The sequence below is a fragment of the Cydia fagiglandana genome, chromosome 1 (assembly GCF_963556715.1).
Source record: "Cydia fagiglandana chromosome 1, ilCydFagi1.1, whole genome shotgun sequence".
In the NCBI taxonomy this organism is placed as follows: domain Eukaryota; kingdom Metazoa; phylum Arthropoda; class Insecta; order Lepidoptera; family Tortricidae; genus Cydia; species Cydia fagiglandana.
The window spans coordinates 12,476,048-12,492,500 of NC_085932.1; the positions used below are offsets into that span (position 1 = coordinate 12,476,048).

Sequence of the window (16,453 nt, forward strand, 5' to 3'; positions counted from 1 at the left end):
TATAAAAAATGTAAAAAATATAAAAAATAATTTTGGCCAGCTTTTTGGGTCAAATACCCCTATGTGCGCGCGTGAACACATAACAGCAGCAGAAAATATGCCTAATTGCGCGGTTTTTTGTAGTAAAAGAGGTCTGGGGCAACAAATTTACAAAAAGAAGTTGTTACTTTACATATGTAATATTTATTTTACATATCATACGTTTAATTACATTTAAACACAATTATTATATTTTAGTCTCATGTAATTGTTGGATTTATTGATTTTGCTCGCCCAGTACAAATTGCGGATCGGTCGAGCGACAAATCCGACTTCTTATCTCTCAGAGTACATCGACGAAAATGTGTTACCTAGTGTGCGTGTTGTGACACTTGTCACTCGCCCGTACACAAAAAGATATCGAGGTTTGCAAGATTTGTCTTTGACGTGTGTCATTTTCTATGTATTTGTGTCGTCATTACAGATTGGATTTTGTATGTGTGTGAGAAGTGCGACTGTGTGCACCTTTCCCCCCGCAAAAAATGGCAGAATGATTTGTACGGTAAGATATCGTTTGGGCCCCTCCCTTCCGATGTGTCGGAAGCCGGTGTTGCTCGAAGATCCATAGTAGGTCATTGACATAATAGTCATTTCGTATAATATATGCACATTTACATATTTATTTATTATTACTGATTCGTTATTTTTAAAACTTTAAACGCACCAAAGCACTTATGTGGTAGGTATTATATTAAAATTAACACGTTCGCAACGGCAAAGAATTTTTAAGACTTTCCCTGGGCACGGCACAGGGTCTGTTAGATCCGATGCATGACTTTATTCTATGGCGTTAACGGGTCGATAATAACCGTTGGGTATTCTCTTAATTAATTGTTATTATCTACGTTTTTACGATGATTTATGCATATATTTTTTAAATAACATATTCTTTGATAGTCAACCTAGTCACTATTCAATTCGTAGGTAGATTCATTTTAAAATGAAAATGCTGGACAAAAAACAATTTGTCGGATCTCTTACACCCGATATCCGCACTGGCTGTTCAGATTGTCGATATTTTTGTAGTGTTGGGGGTAGAAATAAAACATCGATATCGAAAAATATTAATTTTAATATGGTGATAGACTTATGTGATACCTACTAAAGACAATATTGCAATTAGTGAACAATTTGATGGTAGGTAGATGGTAGGTTGATGGGCTTGTGTAAATATTATTGGCAGATATGTAACGCTTACCAATAATTATCCTCCTGGCAGTTACATCTTCTTTGTTCTTTTTAACCGTTTCATGTTCGTTTTCTTGTTTTTCACTAAAAAAACAATGTTTTTCTCGATCGCTTCATGATCGATAATTCACTAATTGTCACACCCACACACTTGGACTGCACTGGCTCAACTAGACTTTCATCTAGTACGGCTATCGGGTCATCGGGCATCGGATCTTGACGACCCGATGGCCGTACCAGATGAAAAAAATTTTCGCCCTGGTCGGCATGGGGTCGAAAGTAACCGATACGTATTTTATTACCTATATTGCTTATATTCCAGTAGACATTGTCAAAACACTACCTATCCTTTTTTTACTCTTGCTACATCCAGAGATATCTATCCCGCACCAGCGTACGGAACAGCAAATTATCTCTCGCACCGAAGGAAAGTTCTACAACGGTTACATTCGACCCGATGCCGTAGTGAACGTGTATGAGATAACAGATATCATATCACATCTATGCACTTTAAGAGTTTCCTGTAAAATACACCAGCACCTCTGCAAATGCCAACATCATGTCATCATGAAGGTTGTCTGGAAGAGATCGCTGTTTAGCGATAAGTCCGCCTGTTGTTACCTACATATTTGTACCTGTTCATACTTTTGTACCATTTCTTTTGTAGTGTGCAATAAAGCATTTTATTATTATTTGTATGTCTTTTCCATATCTCGGGACCATGGGGTCCCGGACCTTTGGGAGGCGTACGTGGGGCCGAAGCCAACAGCGCAGAGGCCCTTTAAGACACTTTAATCTAAAAGCAAGGGATACACGTGGCGGATACTATCCCCGAACGCACAATATGATACATCAAGAGATGGTCCCCGCCAGGTGCAAAGACTATTGCAGTGCAGCACTTTTGTGCTGCGATGGGAACTAAGGTCATGGGCTATAGATTTGAAAGTTGGATGGACTGGATAATGGGCTATGGGAGAGACTAGCGGACACCTGCCGTGACAATCAGTCTCAAAATTGTATAAGACAGGTGGTGACTCGCCAACTCATTGAGTGGGCCCCGCAATGGCCGCACGCACAGTGCGACAACAGGGCAACACTTTGGAGCGGCTGTGAGGTTGTCGAGAGGTGAGTCTGCGGTAGCCAGATCCCGGTAATCCGTTCAAGGGCCGCCGGCGTTATGACATTTTACACTTCCAACCTGGAGCATAGGTCCCGCTCTTGCGACTCCACTCTGGCCGGCCGGTGAAGGCAAGCACAGAGGCGAGGGCCAGATGACAGGGCCCTCTGGAATAGGGGTCCGCGGTGTCGCCACTCACCGTCAGCTCGCCACAAGCTGCCCCCGCGGGGTTATTATTATTATTATTATCATTTGACTCCAATATGATGCGATTAAGTTAAGAGCAGCTCTGGTGGGAGCACTGGCGCCGCGCGCGTGCGTGCACCGGTGCCCGCGAACGGGCGCCGCCGCCGCCGCGCAGGCGCCACGCCGCCCGTGCAGGCGCCACGCCGCCCGCGCCGCAAGCGCCGCCCGGCCCGGCACGCTCGCCGCGACATTCGCCCTTGGCACTTGCAGTTCCATTCGGCGCGATTCGGGAAACGAATTAGTGCAGCACTAGATATGAAATAGGAAAGATATGTGACGTTCCACGGCAAAAGGTACCTTATGGCGGCTGGCTCTTACTCTATTATTAACGCGGTTCCAATATTCAGCAGGGGGAATGGTACCTTTTTCCGTGGAACGTCACATATCTTTACTAATTTCATATCTAGTGAATCTCTAATTCATTTCTCGAATCGTGCCGATTCTCTCAAGTACGGTTGCGCCATCTACTTTATTGTGAAGTACCTACATATTATTATTTGACGGTAATGTAGCAGCTTTGGTCTAGTCTAGTCGTAGTAGAAGTGGTGTAGTGTTTGAAATATTTGGCAGAATTTTCTAAGCGACACTTGCTCCATACTACTAACCCAGGTTTAAACGGTTAACCCTGGGCTAGTGAATGGTGTAAGTGGCCCTAAGTGTTAGGGTTGTCTGACAAATAATATTATGCGAAAAGCAGTACGTTAAAAGTAACCTGTACAGACGACAACGGTTTCACTCACTTGATTTTTTTTAAATGTGTCAGTTTAAAATATGTCTCACGAACGTTAATATCGACGTTAAAAGTACTTCTACCAAATGATGTTTCTATCAAGTAATATTATGCAATACAAAATTAGAATTTTCTACTACTTTAGGCTACTTTAGTCAACCTCAGTACTTTAAACAACTTTCTGCAACACATTAGTTAATCATTTCTTCAACCAAAAACGTCACTCTTGACACTGACAAATCCGATCCATATCGAATGCAGATTGAATTGTATTGCAGTCACCGTTTGAGGAGTACAATCTATGTTTTAATTATTTGCTCGTGTTACAGGCCACACCCGGTATACAGTATGTATCAGAACGAAAGGCCAAGAAAGATACCTATTAATGTTTAGGTCATACTGAGCAACTTTTACTATGGGACCAACCCCGAAAATGCGGAAATAAATGACTCTCCCTTAGGAAATTTCAACATCAGACTAGCAAAATGTCTGAAACATCCAATTTTTTTCCGCGTTTTCGGGGTTGATCCCATAGTAAAAGTTGCTCAGTATGACCTAAACATTAATGGGTCTTTCTTTGCCTTTCGTTCTGATACATAAAGTGCACTTATCTAAGAAATAAATGCAAAACTTCCAGTGCGAACCGAAATCTGTTGTTTTCGTGGCGCCATATTGATTATTACTAATTAATTTACAATGACACTTATGTCCATTTTTTTTTCTACAAGAAAGGAGGGTAGGTCGACAATAGATGGCAGAATTATTTTGTTGGGTAATAAAGTGAACCTGCTAGATTTTTTAAAGTTCCATGAATCACGGGTGTTAGTACCCCCTCCTTACTAGCACCCCCTAGTAGGGATTGCAAATCCGAATCTATTTTACAAAATCCGGATTTTCGGATAATTTTCACGCCGAAATCCGAACTTCGGATAAAATCCGGATTTAGGGAATGTTTTCTTGGTACCAGGAATAAATTAAAAAAAACGACTTTCTAATAAGAAATTAGTCTTTTTATTTACTGTAATAGTCTTATGCAATGGCGTAGCTAGGTGGGGGCAGCGGGGGCGGCCCGCCCCGGGTGTCACCCATTTAGGGGTGACACCGGACCGTGAACCTGATGTTCATCTATAAAAATTCGTAAAACTGTGGCAGATTGCACAATCGCCATTAAGGAAATAATATACAACATGCCCACGAGGAACCCGAGAGATTTTGACAGTGTAATATTTAAAGACTAAAATGTCCTATAAACTGTTTTGGAATTCGCCTAGTTTCAGAGCCCATGTACCACCAGCCAGCTAAAAAAAACATCTTTTTAATTTTAATTAGTGTAAAATGTTTTTTTGATGGCGATGTTGTTACTATGGGACCTAGTCCAAATATCCTTATTGATAGTGTAAAAAAAAACCGGGCAAGTGCGAGTCGGACTCGCGCACGAAGGGTTCCGTACCATAAAGCAAAAAAAAAACGGAAAAAAATGCAAAAAGAAAACGGTCACCCATCCAAGACAGTACTGACCACGCCCGACGTTGCTTAACTTTGGTCAAAAATCACGTTTGCTGTATGGGAGCCCCACTTAAATCTTTATTTTATTCTGTTTTTAGTATTTGTTGTTATAGCGGCAACAGAAATACATCATCTGTGAAAATTTCAACTGTCTAGCTATCACGGTTCGTGAGATACAGCCTGGTGACAGACAGACGGACGGACGGACGGACAGCGAAGTCTTAGTAATAGGGTCCCGTTTTACCCTTTGGGTGCGGAACCCTAAAAGTGACAAGTACACTTTGCAAAAACTAGGTTTTACAAAAAAAAATTAAATTCTTTTTGAGTGATACTTTTACAAATAAATAGCATTTATATTTTATCTACAAATACGTACAAATAAATCGAAAAAATATATTTTATTCGCGAAATTGACGTAATCTCTTTTAATATATTTTCCTTCTTTTGGCCTTGGAAATGCGTGGTTAAAATCTCCCGGGTTCCTCGTGGGCACCTGGTATGGAGCAATAATATGTTGGCGCCTCGTAGGGTATTTTATTCAGAAAGGTTTTTTATTATTATGTGATTATTTCTGTAATTGAGAAACCATGTCACTGTTTCTAATTAATTTCTTCCACATCTTACAATTGGCAATAAAAGTTTTTGAATTTTTTTATAAATTAATATAAATTATTTGTATATCTTTCACGGGCCAATGACTCGGACCTTTGGGAGGCGTGCGCGGAGCACAAGCCAACACGTAGATGCCCTTTTAGCCGGGTACTGACTGAGCGAGTAGCCTCGCCAGGCAGCCTCGTGAGGCAAATCCTCGGTCAGTCAGGACGTGCCTCGCCCGAGGCAAACGCATGTTCGGCCTCGGCCGAGCACGCCTCGGCCTGAGCCGAGCGTTGTCGATTTTTTGTCCATGCTCAAAGGCACCTCAGTAAGTTTGCCGCGCTCACTCAAGACGGTTGTGTTTTGCCTCGCTTGTTCGCCGCATGTTAGCGCCATGGATAAAGAACAGTGCCTTAAATTGATACATCTATATGGTGAATATAGACGTTTATAGGATGCAAAATGTCCCGATTATACTAATAGAGGACTAGAGGGCTTTTCCGCGCGCGGCAGCCTCGTGCAAAAAATCCTACTGACCGAGGCTGCCTCGCGCGGCATTAGTCCGACCGTCCGAGGCTGCCTCGCGGGGCTGCTCGCTCAGTCAGTTACCCGGCTTTTGTTGCACGAGCCTGCCGCGCGCGGAAAAGCCAAGCCACGGTGACGCCTGAGCCCAAACATCGAACACTCAGTTTAACGTGAAGTCACACAGACACCGCGCTTGTCATGAGGCTGTTCAAGGCCCAAGGTCAGTGAGTGAGCCAGGCAACCCCCCCCTCTACTCGCTTGACGCGTATTTGCAGTAATCAGAACATTTTAACGGTGCAAAAGGCAATTGTATAATAGTTTAACAAAAAATCCGAAAATTCGGATTTGGGTTTAAAAATCCGGATTTAGAAACGGATTGAAAAATTGGCGGATAATCCGGATTTTCGAAGTTCGAATAATCCGGATTGCAATCCCTACCCCCTAGCATCCCCTCGAAAACGTAAAACTGGAGTATAAGAGCGCCTTAACCCTTATCATGGCTATATAAATCATTGCAGACTTGGTCTAATTCTAGCAATCAATTTCGGGCAAGTAGGTAGAGAAAATAAGGAAGAATTAGCAAACCTAACTGTATCAAAAATGGCTATAAACCATATTTTGGAACAAAGTTCCATATCGCACGGTATGGACTTGGCAGATGGAGGCTAGGCGAAAAAAAGTATAAGAGTTTTCTGTCACGACTCTTCCTTCACTTCGTTTCAACCGAGAACCCAACATAGACCACTGATGTGCCGGATCCAAGCTGTTGTACAACCCGTCAAAGTCCCTTTTCGTCGTCGCTTTAATTTTCAAAAAGCTGACTGGAGCGAGTTTACTAACCAAGTAGATAAAAACGTGGACGGACTGCTACCAAGGGCGTCGGAGTACGACAAATTTTTAAAACTCCGAACCGTGTCGTGTCAATGCATACCAAGGGGATGCCGTGTACATAATATTCCGGGACTTAATCCTACCTCTGAGGCTCTGAAGGCCTACGAAGCACTATACTGTCAGGACCCTTACTCTGAAGAGACTATCTCGACGGGCGAAGATTTGATGCGCGAAATATCGGCTAACAGAAGGGAAAAATGGTGCGAAGCTGTGAGCAATATCGATACGACCCATAATAGCAAGAAAGCATGGTCAAGCTTGCGCAAACTCACCGGTGAATCGCCTCCACCAACGAACCCAGGCCAAGTCTCCGCTAACCTGGTAGCTACACAACTTCTGCTTAACGGCAAACCCACTGGCCGCGTGCCCAAATCGACACCGGTACCCGTTAACCATCAGACTTGCACCAATCTCAACAAGCCCAACCCACCACGAACTCGAGACTGCCATGAAGTCACAAAAATGGTAAAGCTGCTGGCATTGACGACCTGACCGTGGAGCAGATCAAACATCTTGAGCCGAAAGCCAGGAACTGGCTCCTGGAACTGTTTAATAGGGGTCTATATTGTTTCCCAAATAGTTTTAAGTCATAATGTATTGTTAGTCCGAATTTTCGTTAGTCATAATTGATTTTTCTCAAAAACGCGTAACTTTTCAGGATTGCCATAAAACAAACCTAACCTAACCTAACCCATCTATAGAATAACCTTCCAAAAATCCTGAACAGTTAACGGTTTCAGTTTTATGACTAGCGATAATATGACAAACAATACATTAATTTATGACTTAAAACTTTATGGGAAACAAAGGGACCCCGTTTAATAGCTATCTGTCGTCACTCAAAATCCGAAAAGCATGGCGCAAATCGAAAGTGATCGCACTCCTCAAGCCAGTCTTACCTTACCATATCTTTGCTATGCCACACTTATAAGCTGCTAGAGCGATTACTCCTAAACCGCCTTGTCCCTATTATTGAACCGCAACTAATACAAAAACAAGCGGGATTCCGCCCGGGAAAGTCATGCTCGAGTCAAACGCTAAAGCTAGTACAACACATAGAGGACGGGTTCGAGCTTGGCTTGGTTACAGGAGTGGTCTTTGTGGATCTAACAGCCCCATACGACACTGTGAATAAACAAAGGCTGCTCTTAAATGTTAAGGATATGACGGGTGATGCTGGATTCACGAACGTTCTTCGCGAACTGCTCCACAATCGCCGATTTCAAGTACACCTACAATCTGAAAAAAGCCGCTGACGCTCGCAAAAAAATGGTCTCCCGCAGGGTAGTGTGCTAGCCCCGATGCTGTTTAACATGCACTGTGTGTTCTGTAACAGGAGCAATAAATTAAACTGTAGGCTGTACTCCTCAAACTGACCAACATAGTGCCATGCCTTATGGGAAACGGTCGCAGAGATAGTTCAGAGCCGGAAACCGCTACCAACTTTTAGTATGTTGTTGGGCATGGCATTGGGTCTCCAAAACTGCCGGGAGACGGCGGCGCCGGCCATCTACTTCAGCGGAATGACGTCATCAAAATGACTCCCGCTTCGTTGCGAATATTGCATACTGCACCCAAACTATGCATAGCACATACACGTGTGGGATATTAAATGAAAGCCAATTAAATAAACTTTATTTTATTTATACAAAGTGTACCAAAATATGCAACAGTTTAAGAGAAATTTACAAATAAATAAAAATTACGTAAAAAAATATTCGATTATTTGGGTTTTACAACCAAACCAAAAGTCGGACGATAAAACAAAGTACTACAACATTAAAGATGACGTCTCAAGCCATACACTGATATCAATAAAATCTAAATTGGACCAAATATGTGGAAATTATGCATCAAAATGTAGATATTTGCCCATACAAATGCATAAAAGTTAAAAAAATTCAAATTGGTCATTTTCAGGATAATCCGCATAAGCTCCTAGTATGTTATTAGCAATATGACGTGGATCCTAAAACTGCCGGGAGACCATCTCTGTTGTTCCTCAGTTACAATTAATGACGTCATATAAATAATCACTGCCGAATTTCGCAAAATGTAAATTATAGCTATACCACGAGTCTCACATACACATGTGTTACATGTAATGAAAGGTTATTAAATGAATTATGATTCACCTAAACATTATTTGTAAAAAAAATGTACGGTTTCAGAGCTAGAAACAACGAAATAACACTTTTTATGGAAAAAGTAGATATGTATCAATTTTATACCTAAACTAAAATCGTCATAAAAAATTTGCGTATAATATTTGAAAAAACAGTTATTCAACTATATATCACAATTTAAATTTTACATTTCCGACAAAAACTGTGGAAGTTCTGGAAAAAAAACTAAAGCGCCCCAACAATTCTACCTTAATGCGCTCATATTATGCAAAGAATAGTTCTAATTATCGAGTATTAAATGGATGAACATTACATAAAATACATGAAAACGACATTTTCGTATGGAACCATAATTAAAAAAAAAAAATTACTAGATGTAAGCAAAATACTGTTTCTTTAAGTACCTAATCCCCTCCTTTCAAAGTCGGTTAAAATATAGCTTTTGTGACCTGGGCTACAAAGACAAATAAATTGACACCTAATTTATCAAAATCAGTTCAGTACTTTCATGCAAACGGTACCTACACATGCACGCATAGATAGCAAATTCTGCCGTAGTCGGACAAAAAATTAAAATTCAATAATTAGACCTTTACTATTATGGCCTGGCGTGGCTTGGCATCGAACGTTGAAACCCTCAGGCCGTTGATGTTAGCAGACCAGAGGGGTGACCTGTATTTCGGAGGATCAGAGTGAAAATTCTGCCAGCCTTCTCAGCTCAGCCTTGACCCTTGCACCACTCAAGATTCCACTTTTATAAGAATACCCAACTGGCGCGAAGTGGCGCAGAATAGGGCAGAGTGACGCTCTTTTGTGTCAGAGGTCAAGATCCTCTTTGGGTCACTGAGCCAGTGATGTATGTATGTATGTATAAGGCTAATCGAGGCTTAAATATATAATTATGTATCGCATTAAGTGAACTGATACGGCATTACCAAGATAAGGCATTTTGTATTAGGCATATACCTACTTACTGGCATGTAACTTTACATTTCTTTAACCGACTTTGAAAGGAGGAGATTAGGTACTTAAAGAAACAGTATTTTGCTTACTTATCAAGTAAATTATTATTTTTTTAATTATGGTTCCATTCGAAAATGTCGTTTTCATGTATTTTATGTAATGTTCATTCATTTAATACTCGATGATTAGGGGTGTGTAATGTTTAATATAATTATAAAAAAACTATCATACATTTGTTATAACGCCATTTGATATATTATTGTATGTTATAATGTAATTTTTATCATACGTTTCCTTTAATATATTGTGATTTCATCTAAATTGTCATGATATAATGCCTAATGTGATATAATTTTCAAATATTATAAAGACATGTTTTATAATAACATTTGTTATATTATATTTTTGTATAACATAATACTTCATAAAATTTTATCAAGTATAAATACATATACTGTATAACCTTTTGTGTCATATTTCATTTACTGATAACGTAAAGTTTTACATACTTTTTATAACTAGTACGCAAGCCTACTGCTTTTGCTAGCTATTTTAACCTAGGGAGGTCACAGTTCTAACCTAACCTAACCAATTTTTTCACTATTTTCGTTCTGCGGGGGCCGCAGTTCAAACCTAACCTAAACCACTTTTTTGTTAGAGTATTTTATTCTACGGAGGGTCAAAGTTCTAACCTAACCTAACCCTCCTTTTGTTAGGTAGTTATTCGTTTATACATAAATAGTCGCAGTTCCAACCTAACCTAACCCATTTATGTCATGCAACTATTATGCCATACAAATAATTATGTGATGTCACTTGTTATAACAAATAATACACTTTAGAGTATTTAATCATTATGACAATGTATATTAGGGGAAGTGTAAATATACCTTATGATCATTATATCAATAATAACATTATGTATACCGTTAATTAGGTATTACGGTAGTATGCCATTTATTACGTTATTCCAAATAACGATATATCAAACTATATTATATGAAAAGTAATTATAACAAATGTAATGCACCCGATGATTAGAACTATTCTTTGCACAATATGAGCGCATTAAGGTAGAATTGTTGGGGCGCTTTAGTTTTTTTTCCAGAACTTCCACAGTTTTTGTCAGAAATATAAAATTTAAATTGTGATATATAGTTGAATAACTGGTTTTTTAAATATTATACGCAACATTTTATTGACGATTTTAGTTTAGCTATAAAATTGATTTACATCTACTTTTTCCATAAAAAGTGGTATTTCTTTGTTTCTAGCTCTTAAACCGTACATTTTTTTTACAAACAATGTTTAGGTGAATCATAATACATTTAATAACCTTTCATTACATGTAACACATGTGTATGTGAGACTCATAGGGGTCAGTTTCTGAACACGATTTTTTTTCTGTCCGTGATGAAAATCGCGGGTTAGCATCAAATAATACTTACCATTTTTTTTTTACATAAAGAAGCCACACTTTCACACCGGGTTCCATATGAATTCACTGATTAATTGGTTTTTAGAGTACACTTAAAAATACCTAAAGGCTCAAATTACTACTCCCGTGCCCTGTCCGGAATCTACTTTTGAGCATAATGAAAAATCCTACGAAAAATTCTACATTAGTATCACTAATTTAGTGTCAAATACTTAAATTAGGTGATATTTACTATCACTGAGCACATACACTATTAACTTCATTGTGGTAAATAACTCGTGATCGAAGTTTAAATTTTGTCCGAGCGCGCGAGTAAAATTTCGTCGGCAAAACTCAAAGGGCTCTCACAGCCGACGTCTGTATCTGAACTGCCTCGTGTCCCGCCTCACCTGTACTGGCAATATTCGGCTGATTCTCAAAGCAAGCGGATGTACGTCAAGCCGCGGCGTGTTCGAGCAAATCGCATAAGTATTTCGGAATCCGGGTGGGCGACAATTTTTTTCTAATTTCGATGCCCCTTATAAATTTTATTTCCCACATAGCTTTTTAAAAACAATTGTCATATTTAGGAGCCCTTTATGTATCTTTATGTAAGCCATAACATAACAGTTTGGTTAAACACGATTTAAATTTTTGGCGAATTTTTTTATTACGAATTCTAATTTCCGTGCCCTAATTCCCATAGAATATTTACCTAAAACAGCTGATTAAGTGGCACGGGAATTAGAAAGTACTACATTTATTGTCAACAAATTTTTAATTGGGGGCACTGTAAGTTAATTGGCAATGTTTACGTCATATTATTATTACATATATATATATTGGCATTGAATATATATTATATGTAATAATAATATGACGTATATCTTTCTATTTTACATTTAAGGAAATCTCAGAGAATGCACAAAAATCTATGAACGGTTTTTTAGTATAAGTACTATAGTACATACTTGACCCATACCCCGACCCGACCCGAATAACCCGGGCAATTTTAATTCGTAAGGTAAGGTGGGGTAAGACGACACTGGGGTAAGACTATCACTTGTATGGAATCCTCGTACTGTTAGTCTTGCGCCACCTTACCTTATTCATTTATCATATTATAATATTAAAATATTATATAAACATAAAACTATTTTTGGAATTATTACATATTATAATACCCGTACCTAAGGTTACATGAAACAAAATGAATCAAATTTACAATGGTTTTATTTTGTAAATTTGACAGCTGACAGCGTAAGCCGTATAAAGTTTAAATATCTGGGAGACCGAGTTTTGCTCGGAAAACATATACCTACCTAAAAACTCAAAAATGCGCGTTTTCCCAGAGACCTAGATCGATTTTTCATCCCAGAAAACGCCCATACATGATCAAATTTCATCGAAATCGTTAGAGCTGTTTCCGAGATCCCCGAAATATGTACAAGAATTGCTCGTTTAATAGATTAGTTGTTATAAATTAGCTTTTCTAATAGGTACAAGAAAAATTAAATATATCCTATTCTTACTATATTATAAATGCGAAAGTATCTCTGTCTGTCTGTCTGTTATCTCGTCACGCTTAAGCCGCTGAAACAATATCATCTTGATAATACATATTTGGTATGGAGATAGTTTGAGGCCTGAAGAAGGACAAAGGATCTGGGAGCACGGCAGTGCCGCCGCCAAGTCGAGCAAAACAAAGTGGCACGGCCGTACCATCAAATCTCAATAACATTCTATCTAAATAACATTTAATTTAAGCATGTAGTCTAAGAATTAATACACTTTAAAATCCCTTAGTTTTGTCACTGGCACAATCACTCTCAATCAATATTATTTTAAGGTACTTCTAGCATACCCACAAGTTCCAAATTTGAAACGTAATTAGGTTTTAGCTTTTTAAGCCAACAAAAATCTAATAATACTGCAATATTAGTCACGTTCTAAAGATAACTGCATAATTAAGTTTGTAATCTTATAGAAATATATGTGATAACGTTACCTTTTAGTTCTTACAATTAGTAGGGAAAGTAAAGGTACACTACGATGGACGATGTGAGTATGAATAAAGATGTATTATGATATGTATATACACAGTATCAGTATGGTATAGGTATGTTTACCCGAAAAGAAGGACAGCCTACAAAAAGAGATGGGATAATTTCAATTCATGTAAAAAGATGCAAATCTCGCAACGCAGTTCTTCTACTCTACTACAAAAAAGTCTTGGGATGTAATGTGAAACCAAGTCGGTTATTTTAGTCAGTGCCAGGGGGTATTTTGTTAGCAAGTTTTTTTAGGAAGATTATGATATTTTTGAGAAATTACTTAACCAACCTACACTTTGAAGATTTTCCCGCAGGGCAGGGACACCCCGTATACCTATGTGTAAAGTAAGGTGGGGTAAGACTAACTTAGTTTATTTTGATCGGGGCAAGACTAACAGTATGAGGATTCCATACAAGTGATAGTCTTACCCCGGTGATAGTCTTACCCCACCTTACCTCATATGTGTTCAAACAATTTTTTGGGTTATTAATTTATGAAGGCAGCATATTCGATTTCTTCAGATTAACTTACACAATAACTTCTTCTCACTGTGCCCCTATTTATTTCTTAGTATCATTTCCTATAAGACCATATACCAGATCATACACCTTGTACCTATCTACATGCAGATACATAATGACACTTTTTAATGAATAGTTTTGTATGTAAAGGCGGACAAGTTTACGAAACTACTCAAAGTATTGTTTTGAAATATGTACATTTTACTAAGAAAGAGAGATTAGTTGCCATTAAAATAAAGGAAAGGATTAGTCAAATACGTAGTTTTTAGTGTAACATACTTTCGTAGATTTGTCGTTCGAAACTAAAATTAAAGAAGGTAAATATGTCCGATGCCACTTCAGTATGGTTGCAGTATATTATTGTAGATTAAAATATACATAAATAATAGTTTTAAGTACCAAAATAAGTTAAGAAAACAATTCCCGTGCCGTGTTCTAATTTCCGTCCTAGTAAAATCTAATTTTCATGGACACACTAATTCCCGTGCCCTGACCAAAACTTTAAATTTAAATAACTTTTATAGTTTTATGAATATTTTTATCCCATAAGAAAATTAATATTTATTTTATTTTTTATCAAATTCTCAGCATATTTTTTTTGTGTAATGTTGGTATTTCAAAATTCCATGGAAATTAGACAAAAATGTTCGTTTGGTGAAATTGACCCATAGTATAGCTATAATTTACATTTTACGAAATTAGGCAGTGATTATTTGTATGACGTCATTATTCGTGACTGGGGGACAATAAAGATGGTCTCCCGGCAGTTTTAGGACCCAGGTCATATTGCTAATAACATACTAGAAGCTTACGCGTTATATCCTGAAAATGACCAATTTGGTTTTTTTTAACTTTAATGCATTTGTATGGGCAAATATCTACATTTTGATGCATAATTTCCACATATTTGGCCCAATTTTGACTTGATTGGTATCAACGTATGGCGTCAGACGTCGTCTTTAATTTTGTAGTACATTGCTTTAACGTCCGACTTTTGGTTTGGTTGTAAAACCCAAGTAATTGAATATTTTTTTACATCATTTTGATTCTTTTGCAAATGGCTCTTAAACGGCTGAATATTTTGATACTCACTGTATAAATGAAATATAGAATATTTAACTGGCTTTCATTCAATACCCCACACAATTATATGCCATGCATAGTTTGGGTACAATATGCAATATTCGCAACGAAACGGGAGTCATTTTGATGACGTCATTCCGCTGAAGTAGATGGCCGGCGCCGCCGTCTCCCGGCAGTTTTGGAGACCCAATGCCATGCCCAACAACATACTAAAAGTTGGTAGCGGTTTCCGGCTCTGAACTATATTCCCATAAGGCATATGACTAACATTTGTTCAGCAACTTTTGAAAATAACTCATTGTTTGATTTTTATTACACTTTAAAGTTTATTCTAAGACGCATTGTATTGCAAATTTTGTTATGTTAAAAGCGTGACAAGTAACGTCAAACACACTGATGTCAGCGTACATTGAAGGCAATATTTATTTTGCATGAAAAAGAGAAAGTCTAAAGGATTCATAATTTTTTTAAAGTTGCTGAACAAATGTTGGTCAGTTTGAGGAGTACAGCCTTTAGTTTAATTTATTGCTCCTGTTACAGGAAGCACCCTGTATACACCAATGATCAGCCAAACTAGCAGAAAACGCAGCGATTCGCATACGCAGATGACCTAGCACTAGCGGCTCAAAGCGACAGCTTCGAGGGTACAGAAAAATCACTGTCCGCGGCCTTAAAGGGTTTAACGACGTACTATGAGATGAACTGCTTGAAAGCAAACCCCCTAAAAATTCAGTCGTGCGTATTCCACCTTCGAAACCGGGAAGCAAATAGGTAGCTCAATGTTGCCTGGAATGGAGTCGCTATTGAGCACTGCCCCTGCCCAAAGTACCTCGGAATAACCCTAGACAGAACGTTGTTTTTTAAGACCCACTGCGTAAAAACACGTCAAAAGCTTAGTTCTCGAAACTGTCTGCTGCGAAAACTCACTTCAACCCACTGGGGCGCGTCTGCGCACACCCTTCGCACTACTGGTCTGGCACTGTGCTATTCAGCTGGCGAATACGCGTGCCCGGTGTGGCACCGCTCTACTCACGCAGGACAAGTTACCTCGGCACTTAATGACACCTGCCGCATAATTACCGGATGCCTTAAACCAACTCCGCTTCATAAACTATACCCTCTGGCAGGAATTGCGCCCCGGAAATTCGCAGAGAAGTAGCGTGCAGCGTCGAGAAATTGAAGCAGGAACAAGACCAAAGGCATCCCCTCCACGGCCACAAGCTACCACCATCCCGTCTGAAGAGCCGCAGGAGCTTTATGCGGTGTACTGCAGCCATCCGGATTCCGCCGCCCCAAAACAGACTAGTCCAATGGGAAAGTACCCGCGCCCCTCCAGACGATTACGTTCGCCCCGCTGAAACGCTTCCCGCCGGGCATAACCAACCGTGGCCGATCTGGAAAGACTTGAACAGATTGCGCTCCCGGGTCGGCCGCAGCAAGGAGAACATGCTG

The 16,453-nt window shown here is 39.1% G+C and overlaps 1 long non-coding RNA gene across 1 annotated transcript in view; it reads left to right on the top strand.

Moving 5' to 3' along the window:
* The first annotated feature begins 370 nt into the window (after nt 1-370).
* Nucleotides 371-16,453, top strand: part of LOC134664744 (uncharacterized) — a 384,916-nt gene continuing 368,833 nt past the window's right edge. The window contains exon 1 of the long non-coding RNA XR_010098278.1: nt 371-496. This is a non-coding gene — a long non-coding RNA (uncharacterized LOC134664744). The remainder of the gene's footprint in view (nt 497-16,453) is intronic.